The 18,947-nt window shown below is 38.7% G+C and overlaps 1 pseudogene; it reads left to right on the plus strand.

Annotated features, from left to right (window-relative positions):
- The first annotated feature begins 15,925 nt into the window (after positions 1 to 15,925).
- LOC127664118 (secreted frizzled-related protein 4-like) lies at positions 15,926 to 17,058 on the plus strand (annotated as a pseudogene).
- The last annotated feature ends 1,889 nt before the right edge of the window (positions 17,059 to 18,947 follow it).

Here is an 18,947-nt window from a genome sequence, read left to right on the forward strand (position 1 = left end):
AATCCTTGCAAGTTTACTAGCATACATAAGGTTGTTCAATCTGCCTAGTTGGAGTAGCCCATGATGAGAAGGGATGAAGAAGACATAGCTGGCGCCCTTTGTACACACCGAAGCCAACATCACCGAAGGCCCAAGTCTGATGGATGGAGAGCTCTTGATTGACATTGAATGTTAAAGACAATGACTCCTCCAGTTCACATCTCACACATTCTTCCATGCTCTTCTTTCTCCCAAACTTTTGAGTTATTTTTTTTTTTTTTACTGGCAGTCTCATGAATATATTATTTAAAAGCCCTGGGATTTTCAGCAGCCCCCTGATAATTTATCACTTGGGGATAAAGCACGAAAATGCATGAATTTATGCTGGGGAAACTCCAAGGGCAGATAAAAGATTCACCTTTTATTTTCTTTTGTCCACAAATAAAATTGCTGCACTTAGGATGCAGCAATTTTCGTGTTGAAAATCTTTTGGGAAAGTGTATGTGATGTGAAATTCTTATGAATAATAAAATATATCCCAAAGCTTCCATTAATTATTCCATTTCTCTTATGAGTATAAAATTAATGGATTAAGATTAATGCTGATATATATCAGCATTTTATACACACACACACATATACATTGATATCCTGTTGTTCAATATTTGACAGTGTGTTTGTCTCCTGATTAAACTTGACTTTACCTTCTGTGGAAATGCATCAAAATACTTCCTCATATACTAAAGAATATATTTGAAGGAAATATACAACTGACTTCTTCCTCCAGTTCTATTTAAGTGTTTATTGACCCCCATTTGTCAGTGACAATTACTCTCTGAAGAGTCCTTTGATAAGATGCTTGCTTGTCCATGCACAGGTACCTAAATTTTATCTCCAGTGCCTGTTTGAAAATGTCAAAGGTTATGATGTGGATTTCTGTTATGAACAGTAGGACATTGGAGACAGGAGCTAGTCTTGTCTAAATGTGGAGCTTAATGGAGAGATCTTGTCTCAAGGAGGTGGACAATGATTGTCATATGTGAGGTCGTCCTCCAGACACCACATGCATATTTATATAACAACATATTTAATGGTGCATACATGTGAACATGCACACATATATACAATATGCACATAATGATTTTTTTTTATTTTTTCAAGACAGGGTTTCTCTGTGTAGCCATGGCTGTCCTGGAACTCACTCTGTAGACCAGACTCGTCTTGAACTCAGAAATCTGCCTGCCTCTACCTCCCAAGTGCTTGGTTTAAAGGCATGTGCAACTATTGCTCAACATATTTATTTCTTTTATATATGTGAGTATATACCAGAAGAGGGCATCAAATTCTATTATAAATAGCTAGGAGCTACCATGTGGTTGCTGAAAATTGAACTCAGAACCTCTAGAAGGGAAGTCAGTGTTCTTAACCACTGAGCCATTTATTCATTTTCTGAATTTTTAAATAAAGACATTTTCTTATTTCCAAAGACCCACTCATCCATGATTGTGTTAAATTTATGCCTCAGTTAATTTCCAGAGATTTACTTTCTGGCCTTTTTATCACAGTGCTGCAAAACATAAACCAGAGTCAACTGATCAATATTCCTCATGGATCTAGGAAGGTGGAAAAAGTTATGCTACAAATCCAAGTCCAATTTTGTTGGCTTCATTCTTTCAATACATTTTTTTGTAGCCATTGTCCACCCTCAGCTTGGAGAGGGGTTCTGAGGAAGGGATATCTGGGAACAGGGAAAACAAATGACTTGAAGTCAAATTCTGGATTGATATTGTCTCTGCTCAGACATTCAGACATCTCTCCAGCTGCCTTTCTTTCCTTTATTTTTTTATTGGATATTTTCTTTATTTACATTTCAAATGTTATCTCCTTTCCTGGTTCTCCCCCACCCTGAAATTTCCTATGACATCTCTAGTGCTTCCTCCTGTTTCTGAGGGTGTTCCCCCACCCACCCATCCTCCCATTCCCCACCTCTGAGCCCTCACATTCCCTACACTTGGGGCATTGAGCTTCTTTTCCCATTGATGCCCATCAAATCTATCTTCTGCTTCATATTTGACTGGAGCCATGGGTCCCTCCATGTGAACTCTTCTTTGTAATCTGCTTTATTCTGGAGATCTTCAGACAGTTCTCTCTCTCTCTCTCTCTCTCTCTCTCTCTCTCTCTCTCTCTCTCTCTCTCTCTCCTTCTCTCTTTTCTGCTGAAGACAGTTCTTCAAATAGTTCTCTCTTGCTATTAGAAAAATGTTCTCTGGGCAGCTCACCTCTTGTAGACCTTAAACTGGACTTTTTATTTTACCTATCAATCCAGTCATTTACTTCAGATTTCCATTTAATTATCCTATGAATTAGCATCCTGTGACTTCTTTCTTTAATTCTTGGGAGATAGCATACACACATTTTCTTTTAACTTTGCAAAATAAGTTAGAAATATGCCTGACTCGGCTAACATAGATAAACTAGCTGGGTAGGACCCAGTCTTGAAATCACCATTTCTCCCACACCATTTCTCCCACACCTCAGGCTAATCTTGAACTGAGGAATCTGCCTGCCTTTGTATCTGCCTATATCTTTCTGACAAGCTGCCTTATTAATGCAGCTGCTTCTATTCCTTTAGATCCACAAAGTCCCTCATATAATTTATATTGCATCCCTATTTTTTGTATAGTTGAGAAATGATATATTTTTGAACTCAGGTTTTTAGAGTTTTTTTTTCTACAGCCTTGAGGGCTATCCTGAAGTCCCAGGGTTTACCATTTTTTCCAGAAACATTAGCCACACCTTTGCCTCTTACATACATGCTATCTCTGATTACCATGGAGTTATTAATGTTAACAGGGAGAACATTCTGTTATCATTTCTTCTAGGCTCTGCTCCACAGTTACCTGGCAATAGCCAGGTATGCCTGGCTTATTATAAAAGGGGCTGTTTCTCTCCTTCTCTCTGTCTTTCCCCATCTTTACCTCTTCTCTCATTCACCCCTTTCTCCTGCTCTCCCCTCTCCCCATCCCTACCATGTTCTTGGTCCTCCCCTCCTCTCTCTCTCTCTCTCTCTCTCTCTCTCTCTCTCTCTCTCCCCACTCCCTTCCCAACTCCATTTCCCATGTTATAAATAAACTATTCTATACTAAACCTGTTCTATGACTAGTACCTCAGGGAGGAGTGCCTCAGCATGGGCATACCTTGCTATACCAAAGCATATCCTGGCCTCTTTCTTACTTTATAAAACATAACACTTTCCTCAATGAAGGAACATAAAATATGCATATAATTATACAAACACACTTTATCCCCACAGCAGTTACTGACACATTGGGAAGTCTATGTCTGCTGGCTTGTCCCAGGAGGGTGAGGAGGGACCATGTCCTCAGGAACCATATCATTCTGTCCCTACCAAGGTCATGTCAGACCAGATTTTCTAGTTTACCCATGATGATGAAATAGCTCATATAGTAAATAATTATATTTTTAAGACCTACAGTCCTAGGCATGTACTTAAGATGCCAGGAAATAATCTTCTATGATGAGCTTATTACTAACTATCATACAAGGCATTGCTCTACTTTTCTATTCTGTGAGGTGTTAGAATATGCGGTGTTAATATATACATCTCTATTATCTTCTTAAGAATATGAAAATTCTTATCATGTAATATTTTGGGGAAACAAGGAAAGTTGGCACATACTTTTGGTTTTCTGTTTGGAGTGTAAGGAGAAGTTTCACTGGCCAACAAGAAGAAAGGAAGTATCCCACAGTGGGAGTTGGCAATTTTGTTTAATATCCTATGATTATGCAACATTTCTCTCTAAGACTCAAAGAACATTGTTGAAGATGGAACATAAAGAATATAAGATCTAGAAAATAATGAGGTTTTGGAACACCACATTTTGGTCCAGGTACATCCATTATAATTATGAATATTGCACAATTACACTTGCACAAATGGGAGCTCTCAATAGGCAACCACAACCTTGTAAAGGACAAAAAGCATTGCTTCTTCATATTTCCAACCAACTGGTGGCCATTGGCAGATTCTGTGTTTTACTGTTATCAACTGAATAAGCTCTCCAGGCTCCTGTGTAGAATTCTAAAGCAATTGTTATACAGATGGCCCTGATTAAACTTTTTGATTATCAATGGAGAAAACAAACAGATAAACATGAATATGTAAAGAGGTCATATAGGCTGGAATAGGGCCTATGAGGGGTAGAAGTCAGAGAAGGGAGAGTGGTAGTGACTGAAATCAAATGCACAGCAGACTTGCAGACAGGTATGAAAATGTCAAAGAACAAATCTAATAACAAATATAGAGAAATAGTAAATATCTGCTTATCTCATTCTGAAATTAAGTATTGAGGTTTAATAGAAGTCTTTGTCTACTCAACAAACAGAACATAGACACAAAGACGCACACATGTAAATGTACAGAGATTCAATTACATACACACAATATATTCACATTCAGACTAGCACATACACACACACACACACACACACACACATATATAATGTGTACGTTATACTCTCATACTTACGTGCTCATATATATAATGTGTACATTATACTCTTATACATACATGCACACACATATGTGCACACACATATATACACACAGACACAAACATATACAAAAAGAGACACAATAGTAATAACAGTTTTCTTTGGATTATAGAACATCTCACTCCTTTCTCATTGTGACTTAATGAAGTTTCAGAGGAAGAAATATGTACCTAGATTGAAAACTAAAGGCTGTTTCTTCCTAACACGGACATGCAGAACTGTTTGTATCTTCCTCCCTTGGACATTTTTGCTTCTTCTTCCTTTCCCTGAGTTCTCTAACAATTCTTCTCTCCATCTCTTCTTTGTGTAGACGCTGGATCTAATACCTACATTATGCAAGGTCTCATGATCTAGTATTACTTTATAACTCATACTGTTTTATCTATGCTATTTTTAACACTTATATTATAATAGTAATGGAGACAACTTGGAGAGAAAATTTAGAGTAATTAAGGGCAGTCCACTCAGAAGACAGAAATCCACTAAAAGATTGAGATCTTTCTGTGAAAGTGATTATATTTAAATGTGAGAGATCAAATACCTGAAATTTGAGTCATTCTCCTTCATGTAGTTTTTGAATCCTATGAAATAATGGCCCAAATAAATAACATTCTTATGGTCAAATAATACATTCCAGACAAATTAAAATATTGAAAGGTTACAAAAGTCATAAATTAAAGTGTAGTATCATGAGTATTCAAATAAGTTATAAGAATTAAAAGAGTGACAGTCATTTTGAGGCTTTTCTAACAGTTATAGTTTAAGAAATAAAATCGGTCCATTGTATCAATCCAGTAATAAAAGTTCTAGGCCTAGAAACAAGATAGGCTGAAGGGTATAACAAGCTAACTATTTCAAAACTTTGTCCCTGAGATGCTTTATTTGTGATATGTCTAAGTAATTTTTCTATCTACTCTGCCTAAATTTCTCTGTGGTCACATACCAGAGAACCAACACTGGCAGAGGTGGGTACTTTTCTGGGACAGAGATGATAATGCAGCTTGGAAATGATCTTTTCCCTTCTGTTTAAAAAAAAAAAAACTGTCACCCACTATCAAAATGATTTCCTTAATTTAACAAGATTCATTAATTTAAAGAGATTAAAAACAGTCTTATTAAAGGACATTTTGACAGGAAAAAGGAGTTATAATAAAAGCTGCAAAGCAGCAGTCTCCCCTCTTATCAAAGACGCTGCAGAGTTTTGAGCAAATCTTCATTCAAAGTGAAGTTCATGATCTGATTCCATTAATAGAAGTCTTCAAATAGAACAGAAATTAAAGTTTGTGGTGGTTCAGAATACTATCAGTGCTGCTCACTGGCACACAAAACATTCTGTGTTCTCCTAGCAAATGTTTCTAAAAGAAATGTCAAGGACAAAGATGGAAAGACAAGCCCACACATGGGAGACAACATAAAAGCCACAAATACTCCAAACAAGGACAACGACTTCTCTTGACATCGGAATTGAACTCATGCCCCTGCATATAGCTGGAAGGCCCTCTACCACAGAGCTTCAGCTCCAGACTTAGAACTTTTAATTAACTACATAATATGCTTTCATGTGTTAGACACAACAGCTTCTCAGTTAGAGGATTTTATTTCGAAATTATATACAACAAGGGTGTTGTACAGAAACAGTATTTATTCTATTATATAGAACACATGTTAAGAATATGTGGTATATTTAAACAGTGTAAGAGAAGCAGAACATGATTCTGATCTAGGTACAAATGTAAATAAGTACAGGAAACAACAGAAATATAACACATTTATATTCACATAAAATTCAGAAATTTAGATGCACACAAGTATGCATATCCATGCGCACCTCTAGTTGGAGAGTTTAAGATTATAGATATGCAATGCCTTTTCTAAATAAGTCATCACTGGCTAGAATAGGGTAGAGGTTCTGTGTTTATTGGATCTTCTGGGAAACAGATACTAATATTCGTGAAGAAAAAAAATACATTGGCAGACATTTTGTACACAATGTTTTCAGGAGATTACAACAGAAGGAAGACACCACATCTATATTTTAACTTGAGAAAGGAAAAAAATTGGGTAAGTGACTAGATAGGGAGATTTTCAGCCTACAGTACAGGCTTAGAAATTTCTTGAGTAGCTAAGGAGTCAGCAGTACAGCAATAATTGCACATGCAATGAGTTGCAGGCCAGAATCCATTATCATTTTGGACTAACGCTTTTGTGTTCTTGTAGAACAAGGTCTTGACAAGAAGAGGATCCTGAAGATACCATCAGCAGTAGACTAAAGGTCAGCGAATACTCCACATGGCTCTGAAGGAAATGGAAAATCATCTTTGCTTTTTATTTAGAGTAATCTCCAGCAAATTATGGTTTGATAGAGAAGGCTCAGGTTGCTGATAGTTTGCCTGGATTGCCTTTATTAAAGTTCTTAAGCAGAGGCCAGGTTGCTATCCTGCTACTTTGTAATATTAGAGGATAAGCAGCATTTATGTACACATAAAGATATATAAATTGTTACTTAATATTTCTAGACAGAAAGAATTCTTAAGAGGAAAAATATAACTGACTCATGAAAGTAAGTCAGCTTGCTTCTGAGTTAGATTCTTACAATTCACAATTTTAAAGTGTCAGCTCCTGTCCCTTTATCCTGTTTCTGCCCAGTTCCTCTTCCTCTCTTAAGCCCATTCATCCTTTTCCTCATCTTTCTAATGTATGACAAAATGTCCCTTGTATTAACCTTGAAACCGGGTCTGTGAGAAGGCTAAGTTTTAAAGTGGCAAAGCTGGAATTTCTCGATCACTCCTGGAATTGTAGCACATACAAGGGAGAGGCGGCTGGAGCAGGGATTCAAGAATGATGTCAACAATACAGCCAGCTTGAAGCCAGCTTTGGCTTTGTAAGATCCTATTTAAATCAACTAGAAAAAAATGTTTTTCAATAGTTTTGGAAGTTCTAGGAGTATTTCTACAATTGTTGAGAAAATAGACCTAATGATAACTAAAATATATTAGCAGTATGTGATGTGATTCTTGTCATTAGGGGAAAACCAAAATGGATTTATTCAAAATATTCAATAGAGAATTCAATATTCAATACTATGTGATAAATAAGCCTCTAAGTAAGTCTTGGGTGTCAATTAAAATATTAAATAATAACATTTTGATATAGTCCTAATTACACTGAGTAATTATGACACATTCCATATCAAACAAATATAAAAACATGAATAACAAAGGATGATATAATTTTAGAATAGTCTCCAGCAAATTATAGTTTATAAATCCATATTCAAAACTTAAAAAACATTATAATATAACCAATAATGTTCACATTGCCCACTCTTAAATGCTGTTGGACATTAGCATTAGGATTTCGGTAGGACATCACAAGTTTTAGCATTTAAAGAATCTGGTTATTGTTCAGACCCATTCTGTTCTGGGCAATGCAATGTTGCATAGGACTGAATCAGTGTGGTCACAATCAAGGCAAAAGATGTGAACTATAAGCCAAGTGTGATGAAGCATACCTGGGATCCTAGAACTTGTGATCATGAAGCAAGAAGAATGCCATGAGTGTAAGAATAGCTTGATCTGTACAGTTGCTTACAGAAAATACATCACTACAAAGTGAGATCCTGCCTCAGAATGAGAATCCAGGGTTGGAGAGAGGCAGGACGGGAAGAGAAGAAAGGTGAGTCGTAATATCCAAGGTCCAAATTTTGCATTCTGTATATATATATATATATATATATATATATATATATATATATATATATGAATAGAATTTGTTTGGGTGTTTGCACACTAAGACCTGGGTAGATTGACAGTAGCCAGCTATGCAGGAGAGAGAGGCAGGAATCTCCATAACTCACTACTCTCAGTCTGGGTTTAAAATCCTGGAAACTCCATGGAAAGGCATGGTGAGGAACTTAAGTTGAAAGGCTGAAGAAGTCGGTGTCTGATGTCATCAGAAGATTCCAACCCAGACTTTGTCTCATGCAGGAAGGAGGGAGAAACATCATGGATGAACTTCTGCTTCTTTCTTCCTTTCATTTGGTTGTCCTTTAGAAGGTACCACTTCTAATAATGACAAGTCATTCCTATGCATCAGTGCTCCAGGGAAGCACAGACATAGTCACAAAGACACACCCATGGGGGCACAGACATAGGCTCAGAGACACATACATGGGCACACACATGTTTTGTGATGTTTTTCCCATCATGATTTCTCCTCCTTCCTGCATGACTCCAAGTGTGAAAGTCACTGGGTTGGAATCTTCTCATGACATCAGACACAGACTTCTTCAGTCTTTCAATGCAAGTTCATCACCGTGTGTGTGTGTGTGTGTGTGTGTGTGTGTGTGTGTTTTAATCAATCCTAAATGTCTCTTAATTCCATTAAGTAGACAACAAAACCTACTAGCACAGGTATGGGGTACTAAAACCAACTTAATGACACTTCAATTACCCTTGGCAATTTTGAACAAAACTCAAGTAACAGATATTGTTAGATACCCAAGAATGAACTCTGATTATCCTTAGATTGAGTCCCAATTCTTAGTTTTTATGGCTTTTTAGAGACACAAAGGATAGGATATAAGAAACCAGAAACAAAGATCTGTTATGTAAGCATTAGAAAGTTCTACATTCCACTTAAAGTGCCGGATTCCACTTGTTTGAGTCTGGAGTGGAGTACATATCTTTCTTTGCAACAGGCTTATGAAGACGTAATGACAGACTTTATGAAGAAGCCACACTGTAAGAAAATACAATAAATGTCATGGCCTCAGAGCAGCCAAATGATTCTCAGGAATATTTTATTATACATGTACCCACCTCTAGCCAGCCACACTAAATTAAGATCAATATTTTAACTGCAGTATTATTGTATTACTTACCCTGGCTGTTTACAGACTTGAAATATTATGACATTTTACTGCATGTACATATTCTTCAGCACAAAGTGGAATGCATTTTATTTATCTATGCTTTTTAAAACACCCTTAAGGCTTAATGAATATCATCTGCTACCAATACATATTTGATGAATGAAAGTAATACTTTATATCTCTTCTGATGAATTATCAAAGAAATCTGATGTAATAGACAAAGCCAGGATCCTGAATCAATCAGCAGGAGTATTGAGAAGAAATCCACTGTATTTTGTATTAGACTGTATTAGATGAGCATCATGTGCTCAGACAATATGGTAAGAGATTTAAAAAAACAGTCTAAGAGGAGGCTATATAGAGTTATAAAACTGAGTAGCCAAACACATATTAATATTTGCATTTCCTTTGTCATGGCTGAAGATTATCATTCATCAGATCGTATCTGTGTACACTCCTATAAATAATAGGCTTAAGTGTGACCTAAGAGAAGGAACATATCAAAATTGCAAATTTTCAAAATTGAATGAATGTTGGGGAGGAAAGGCAGACATCAAAAATGGCAAATGAAAACACTTTGATGATTGAAAGAGGGTGGCGTTAGTTGGTTTTCTACACTTTTACAAGAGATCTAAAATAATTTTCATAAAGCAAAATCGTTTTACACAATCCAGTACATGACAAAAACAATTTGATTTTTTTTTCAATTAAATTTCCTCCAAATTAAGGGGCTTCAGTTTATCTTTTAGATAAGAAACTCAATTCTATTGAGAATGCAAGGGACTCATACTCTGTATTGAGCACATGCTCATCATGATTTAAATACCAACTATGAAGACTTACCTACAAAAAAAATCCCATGCCCTCAATGATACATCTGAGGCTATGCCTAAATTTTAAACTATAGCTGAGAAGATACAAGTAGAAACCGGCTTTCTGTGGATTTAGTTTGGGTTAATAGCCATAGAAGCCATAAAATGTGGTATATCTTTATATTACATCTTTTTCCCTGCTCTATTTCAAATATATGTCCTCTTTTTGTCTTTAATCATTGTTACATAAAGCTCTGTATATTTATTTATGTGCATATATATTGCTAATATTGTATAGACTGAACAATTTTGTGTATACACACACACACACACACACACAACTATTTCAGTCTGTATAATGTTGTGTCTCTGTAAATTTTCAGAGCTGGCAATTTGGTATTGAATAACAAATACCTTTTCCACAAAGCTAATTTTTAGAAAGAATTGCTCAACAACTGAACTATTTATTTTTTATGGTTTATATTTATAATTAAGCAGAAGGTAGCAAATTTTGGAAAATACATAATTACCATCCCTGCTTCATCTTCAGGCATGCAGATTGGAGAGTCACCATGACTACTTCTGATGTGCCTGAGGAAATAGCTAATTTAACCCTCTGGTTACAGAGGGTCAAGATTATCTGTCATTAAATGCTGCCTACCAAGAAATTTTTCTGAGAGTCACTTACATGACAAATATTCCACACCACTCATGCTGTGAGCACTTATTAGAACTATGCATTCATAAGCCACTTGGCACAAGCATTGTTGTTGCAGAACATGTGTAAAGGACAGGTGCTTGCTGTTATAGAAACAAGGAGGCTTTCATGAGCCCGCTGCAAGGAATGAATCTACAAAGAAAACTAGAGGTTTGTTGTTATTGCTGCTGCTGCTGCTGCTGCTGCTCTTGTGTGTTCCCACATGGAAAGAAGTTGCCTGAATTTATTTGACATCCTGAACTATTCAGCCACATAAGATCCCAGGGGCTTAGCTTCATCATGCTTAGGTCAGTAAATAGTGATGAGCATCCCTGTGGAATTCTGAGTTGGTTCTATTATTTAAATCTCAGACTCCCCACCTAAGTATTGTTCAATTGAGCAAAGACTTGAGAGTTGTGTGCTAACAAAGTAGCTTAGGCTTGTATGAAGATCTCTAGACCACGCTACAGGGATGCACCGTCTCTAACAGAGTTGCTTAGAGTTTGTAATGGCAGTGCCACATTGCCTTCCCCTAGGGCTAAATGGGCTCCTCCAAGAAATCTTTCTTGCTTTCTTCCTTTTCAGATATGGGCAAATTTTGCAAACTCTGTTTCATCACTCTCTTCTGTAAAGTGATAATGATGATATTACATCAGTCTCAAACCATGTCATAACTATCACAACATAGTGATTGACAGATGTGTTGGAACTTAGTATTTTTTCCTATGGTAGACATATTTGCCTACATTATTACTAATGAATGCACAACCAACCAACCAACAAACATACAAATAACACAATGAAACACACAAAAACCCAAAACTGCCACCACTGACAGTAGCCAATCAGAATCATGGTGTCAAATTCTGAACTGTTAAGTAATAAGATCAGATCTTATGGCCAATATTTTTTTCCTACCTTCATAAATGTGTGCTTTATGGATCTTGTTTTTTTGCTTTCCTTTATTTCAATGAACAGACATTAACCTTTCTCAAGAGCCTGGCAGGGAATCTGATTATTTTTCCTCTAGGGTAATTTCTAGTGTTACCATGATCCATTCAGCAAACAGCATTTGGCCACTTCAGAAGCATTTTCCCACTTCCATGTAAATGGTATGATTAGAAGTGAAAGGTAATCTTGAGTGCTGTTATGACATTAAAATAAAATAGTAATGACATTAAAATAAAATAGTAATTTTTAGTATTAAAATAAAAATAGTAATCGTTAGCAACCCCTCACAAATAACTATTCAATCCACTTGTGTTTAATACCTCTGCGTCCTTGCGTGCCTTTCACTTTTGAAACACAAAGCAATATTGATTTCACAAAGCAGTCAATGCCTGACAAAAATCAGTAGGAACCAAGCAATTGTCATGATAAAAACATAAAATCTTGGAAATGTTACACACATTTAGTTAGCTTTTAATTTGGTAATATTTAAAAGCATGGCCTCTTTTTCTATTACATACAGAGTTAGCTTACATAGACCTTGAATATCATGGTTTGTTGGGGTTATAGCTCCTCTTCTTCCCATTATTAAAATGAAAATTAGTAAAAAAGACTTTTGTATGTGGATATAGATGCCCACCTTTTTATATATAAACTTGCATATTCCTGAAAAACAAAACCATAGCAATAAAATAATTTTAATACATATTATTTAGAAATATTGACATAAAGTATTTCTGAGCCCTCAATAATTTCATTACCCTTGACTATTAGAAAAGTAAAATACAATTTAATTTCTTTCTAGAATTTGATTTGGGAGAAAATCTTTATCAAAATTTATGTTGCCAAAACAAAATGTTTATAACAATACAAATTTCTTTCTTCAATGAATGTTGCTTTGTTTTGTTTTTAAAAAATGATTTTCCAGGTCCCTGAGAGGGCTCGGCCTGGAAAAACATTTTCATGCAAGTCTGACAACCCGAGTTCAATCCCTAGAGCCTAGAGTGAAGCAGGAGAAAGCCAACTCCTGAAAGTTGTCCCCCAACTTTCCTGTGTGGACAATGGTATGTACACCACACACACACACACACACACACACACACACACACACACACTCACGCAGTAACAAACAAGCAAACCAACAAGTAAAATGGATTGAAAGGACGTAATTTAAAAATGCAAATCTGGTCCATTGCCTTAACCACTCGATCCCCTCATCCCATCCCACATCTCAGACTCTGCTGCCTGCCTTCCATCCCCTTAGTGTGGTGACAAGAAATGCCCATGCAATTTTTCTTTACATTTACTTCACATTAGACCATTGTGTTTCTTTTGAAAACATCTATAGTTCAGTTCCATAACTAATTTTTAATTCTGCTGTTTGACTTATTCTGTCAGATGTAATGTTGGCAAAGACTTTTAATGATGTTTTTATTTTTGAGATTATATAATTACATCACTATCACTTCCCTATCCTCCCTCCAAATGCTCCCTTGTACCTTACCCTCTTTCAACTTCTTAACCTCTTTTTCTTTGAGAAAAATCACATTCCTTAAGGAAGAGCATTCCAGTTTGTTATCCAATACCACATGAAAACATACAGTTCTGAAAACATACATGTACAAGAAGCAAATAGACTGAGCAGATTATATTTATGTATTTAGGCACACACATACATACACAGGCATACGCACACATAGACACACACAGACACACACACACATACACACTCACACACTGCAACACACCTTTGCTGGATAAGTATAGTTATCATCCCTCATTGAAGAAGCTTCTTATTACAACCGAAGGACACCATCACAGCAAAACAGAACTGGAACTGCACGTGGTGCAGAGATCAATGTATCAGGAGGAAGCCAGACCCAAACGGCTAAGTGTACATCTCAGCTCCTGTATCTATCACTTGGGCATCATTACAGAAGACACAAAGGTTTTAAAAGCCACAATAGCAAGACATTTGCTGTGAAACCGTCTTTTATGACAATGACTCCATAAAGAAGATAATATCACTAAATATGATAATGTGGAAGAGGGACAGATGTCTTGAGGTCCAAACCATAGACAGCTACAGGGAATTCATGACTTCTGACGGAGGGATAATTAACCTCTCCTAGGAGTGAGACCCCTAAATGGATATCCAGAACAAAGTGGTCATTCCTGAAATCATATACCTATAAATATATATACATAAGCAACCAACTATACTCAGAATCTTGTGTTTATATCTGTCTGTATTTGTGCATAAATATGCAGAAATAATCAAAGAAAGCATGCTATCAATTTATGAGGAGATAAGAAGGGTTGGATGGAGGGAACATAAGAGAAGCTGGAAGGAAGAAAAGGAAAACAGTGAGTAATACAATTGTATTTAATTTAAAATATATTGAAATAATAACTAAGTAAAAAAGAATATACTTGTGTATGTCTATTTATCAATATCTACTTATTGATGATAGATAATAGATGATATATAAATGATAAAATATCTATTATCAATACATAATAGAAATACTGGTAGATAGTAGATGATAGCTGTTAGACACATAAGTAATATGTATTCATACATACATAGACAGATATTTAGATGATATTTAGGTAGATGATAGGTAGACAATAGATAACTAGGTGATAGATGATAGATGAGAGATAGGGAGAGAGAGCGTCAGCTAGAGAAATGTCTTAGTAGTTAGGAGCTTAGCTCCTCTTGGTGAAGATCTGGATTAGTTCCCAGCAACCACATGAAGGGGCTTACAACTATCTGTAAATCCAATTTCAGGGCTTTCAAAGACCTCTGGCCTGTATGAGCATGTGTATACACATTGTGCATACAAAATCTCATACACACACACACTATATATATATATATATATATATATATATATATATAATATTTATTTTTAAAAATGAATAATTATATGCTTCTTAAGTAAAACACTTCTCAAAATGTTTATTATCTTTAACTTCCTCATTGCCTTATTTGAATGAGATGCATTTTAAATTGCTTAATTAATAAATGGTAAATTGGTATTCTTTATGTGTTATACTCTTCTATGTATTGTAAAAATATGTTACTTAACCTTTCAGACACCTTTATGAAGTTGGAATTATAATTATATTCATTGTATGCATCAGAAAATTGATACACAAAGATAGCATAGACAAACTTGTAGAGCTGGTTGGGACTTGAATCTACATGTTTTTCCAGTGTGCTCTGGGACATTAGGTGTCAGGACCCTCTACATAGTTCAATGAAAAGATGAGGTGCTCTCTTGTTTGTCATTGTGATGTCACTGGACACTGTTGGTTAACCACTGGGAGATAAATGGCCATCTGCATCTCGCTGAAAAGTACGTGTTCAGTCATTAGTGCAAAAAAACTTCCATTATATTCATAAAAGGTGTTCAAAACTGAAAAAAAAAGATCAGGTTGATCCAACTCTGTACTTAGGGAAACTTTAAGGCAGACTTAGCAAAGTCTCCCCTTGCACAGGTTAGTATCCAGCTTCCCAAATGACTGAAAGCAAGATGCTGCTTTTCTTGATCTGAAGAAAAAAGACTCGAAGACTAAAACAAAAAAAAAAAAGGAGAGACTTTGGGGGAAATACAAAACTATAGCCCTTGGCTGTGGAGTGGAGGAGATGAAGTCATTGCTTCTGCAGGAGCACTGGGGGTGGGGCAGCGGAGTGGGAGCCTGCTCTGTTCTTGCTGCTGCCAAGGCTGCTGAGCTCCTGTCAGGGGATGAGTCTGGATAAATAGGGTTCTACAGTGGCCATTGCCCACAGCACTCTGAGCTGCCAGGCCCAAGACTGGAGCTTCCCATGCAGGTCGGTGCTGAGTGCTGGCGCTGCTGGCGCTGATGTGCCCAGGGGGCATCTACAGCCAAAGCCCCAGAACTCCCCAACAGTGCGGACTGGAGCTCCAGCAGGAAAGCTCACTCCACTGGCCCTAGGTAGAGATAAGGAGAGCAGCGGGGCTGGAAGACAAAGGTCCTCCCAGCAGGGACTGCAGCCCAGGAGGACAGTGCCATGATCTTCTCCGCCCTGGTGGCTTCATGCCTGTGGCTGTGCCTGGCTCTGGGAGCTCGGGGAGAGCCATGCGAGGCTGTGTGCATCGCCATGTGCAGGCACAAGCCCTGGAAGGTCACCTGGATGCCCAACCACCTGCACCACAGCACTCAGGAGAACGCCATCCTTGCTATCTAGCAGTATGAGGAGCTAGTGGACCTGAACTGCAGCTCCATGCTGCACTTCTTCCTTTGTGCCATGTACGCACAAATCTGTACCCTGGAGATCCTGCAGGATCCCGCCGAGCCCTGCAAGTCTGTGTGCCAGCGAGCATGTGACGACTGTGAGCCCCTCATGAAGATGTATAACCACAGCTGGCCAGAGAGCCTGGCCTGCGGTGAGCTGCCGCTCTATGACCCTGGAGTGTGCATCTCTCCCAAGGCAATAGTCGCTGACCTTCCGGAAGATGTAAAGTGGATAGACATCATACCAGATATGGTGGTGCAAGAAAGATCCTTTGATGCGGACTGTAAACATCTGAGCCCTGATCAGTGCAAGTGCAAGAAGGTGAAGCCAACCTTGGCAACAAACCTGAGCAAAAAGTACAGCTATGTTATTCATGCCAAAATAAAAGCCGTCCAGAGGAGTGGTTGCAATGGGGTCACAACTGTGGTAGATGTGAAAGAGATCTTTAAGTCCTCCTCACCTATATCCCTCGAATGCAAGTCCTTCTCCTCACTAATTCCTCCTGCCAGTGTCTACACATCTTGCCCCATCAAGATGTCCTAATGATGTGTTATGAGTGGCATTCAAGAATGATGCTTCTTGAAAATTGTTTAGTTGAGAAATGGGGAGATCAACTCAGTAGAAGGTCCATACAGTGGGAAGAGAGACTTTGGGAACAGCAGAGAACAATTCAGGACAAGCAGCAAACAGCCAGCTGCCCTAGTCACAGTAACCCCCCAAAGCCAAAGGGAGGGTCACCTGCTCCCAAACCTGCCAGTCCTAAGAAGAACATCAAAGCGAGAAGTGACCCTAAAAGTCAAACCCGGAAAAGGTGCAAGCTAATTACTTTCCAAGATGGAGCCACCCTTGAAGGAGAAGGTGGTGCTGCCTGGAACAGCCTACAGAACGCCACCCACCAATTGCCTTAAGGACCCTCTGGGGTTCTCTTTATAGACACATCTTGCAGCATTTCTCTTAGTGATGGCTTCAGTGTTTCACATTAAGTCACAGAGCCCTGTTATTTGTTGGTTTCCTGGTATGGAATGTAGAAGAGCGAAAGTTGGGGAAGGGCGCCTGCATTCAGTGCTCTGTGTGCATACTGTGTGACCTTCAGTTTTGGGAATTTGACCTATAATGTATGTACATTGTAAAGTTCACATGCTATGTCAAACAAAACGTTTTTGACAAAAATATTGAATATCCTTTAACTTCTGTTAGGAAGTTAGTGATATATTAAATGTTATTGAAAACATGTTTTTGACAAAGGCAGGAGGAATGGTACTTAAAAGATCTTCATGTGTGTGGTCTGTAGGAAGGTTTTTCAGATGAGTGTGGCTTTGAAGATTTTAGAACTATGGGATGTGGGAAATGGTGATGTGTGTTTGTCAGACTTTCAATTCTGTCTTTACCTAGAAACTTTGAAAAGAAAGCTAAAAATGACAAGTAAAGAGGGGCAGACTGTCAAGGTCTATGTTCTTGTCACCTGGCTACCACACCATCCTGGAGATGCTCCTCTCCAGTTACCCAGGGGCCGCCCCACAAACGGTATTCTTTCTTCCTCTATGACTAAAGCAATAAAGAGCCATCTTGGATAATAATAAAACAGAAGAAGAAGAAGTCGGGAAACTGCCTTTTTTAGGCCTGTTCTTTTCTTTTCCTCCTTTCACCCAAGTTTTACTCCCAGCAATAAGTGTTATGGGGAGACATCGGGTCCGTCTGTTGGTGGCACTAGGGGCAGGCTGGTGGCACCGCAACACCCCTTCCCCCATCTTGCCTACAAGTTGCATGACCTGCATTGGAATCCACGGGGTGCGGTGGGGTAGGGAGAATCCTTTCAGATCCTGGATGCTGTTGAATTCAATGTATTTTCCTCCCTTGCCTGCCCTTCCCAAGCTAGGGGAGGAGAGAGCTGCCTTCTTCTTCATGAGAATGCTTAGGGTGTCTGCCTGCTGGGACTCCCCTAATCCTTTCTTCTCCTTTCTCACAGCAAAATCTCAGGTTTTCTCAGGAAAAAGCTCGCATTTCGCATATTTACATTTGCATTTTATTTTTAAAACAATCCTATCAAGGCAAAAATCTGTGTGGGGGGACATACTTCTCTCCCAACCAGGTTTAAACTTGCCTGGAAGGCTGCACCTGTTTTGAGCCCCTACCAGGAAGGGTGTTTGTGGGGGATGGAAAGAGGAAGTTCTGTGGCCCCCAAATCATTGGGAGAGAGCAGTTTGCCCGCCCCCTCACCAGGCTGCCAGCTCAGCACACCCGAGGGCTGAGCCCAAGAAGCTGGCCTCAAAGGTGCTGGTGCAGTGCTTGTCAAAAAATGCCCTTCAGGTCTCAATTTCCTGGCCGGCCATTTCTTTAGCTTGCAAGGCTCTTCCTGGGTCACCTCGGTTCTCCAGAGCAGTCCTGCAGGCGCTCCTTCCCTCTCTCTCTCCCTTTCTACTCCCTGCTTGCCCAAGGCTGAACCCAAAACGCACCGCCAAGAAGGAGCAATAGACTTGGGGGCACTCAGTGCACCCCGCCCTGCAGTCCCCTCTCAAGCCGAGCTCAGCTCCTGGACTCTTGATTACCCAGATGAGTGTCATTCAGATCTAGGTCTGCAGGTCTGCAGCCTGCATCCCTGGCTGCCTCGCTGGGGTTCCTGTGTGCTCCTGTTCCCCGTCACTGTCTGCGAGCCCGAGCCCCTCACCCAGGCTGGGGAGCACCCCAGTCACCTCAGCCACACTCATTTCGCTTCCTCCCGTGGAGGAGTTTGCAGCAAAACCAGGCAGCACCAGGCCAGGAAGTGGAAGGGAGAGAGCAATTCCCCTTGCTCAGCCAG

The sequence above is a fragment of the Apodemus sylvaticus genome, chromosome 13 (genome assembly GCF_947179515.1).
Source record: "Apodemus sylvaticus chromosome 13, mApoSyl1.1, whole genome shotgun sequence".
Taxonomy (NCBI): Eukaryota; Metazoa; Chordata; class Mammalia; order Rodentia; family Muridae; genus Apodemus; species Apodemus sylvaticus.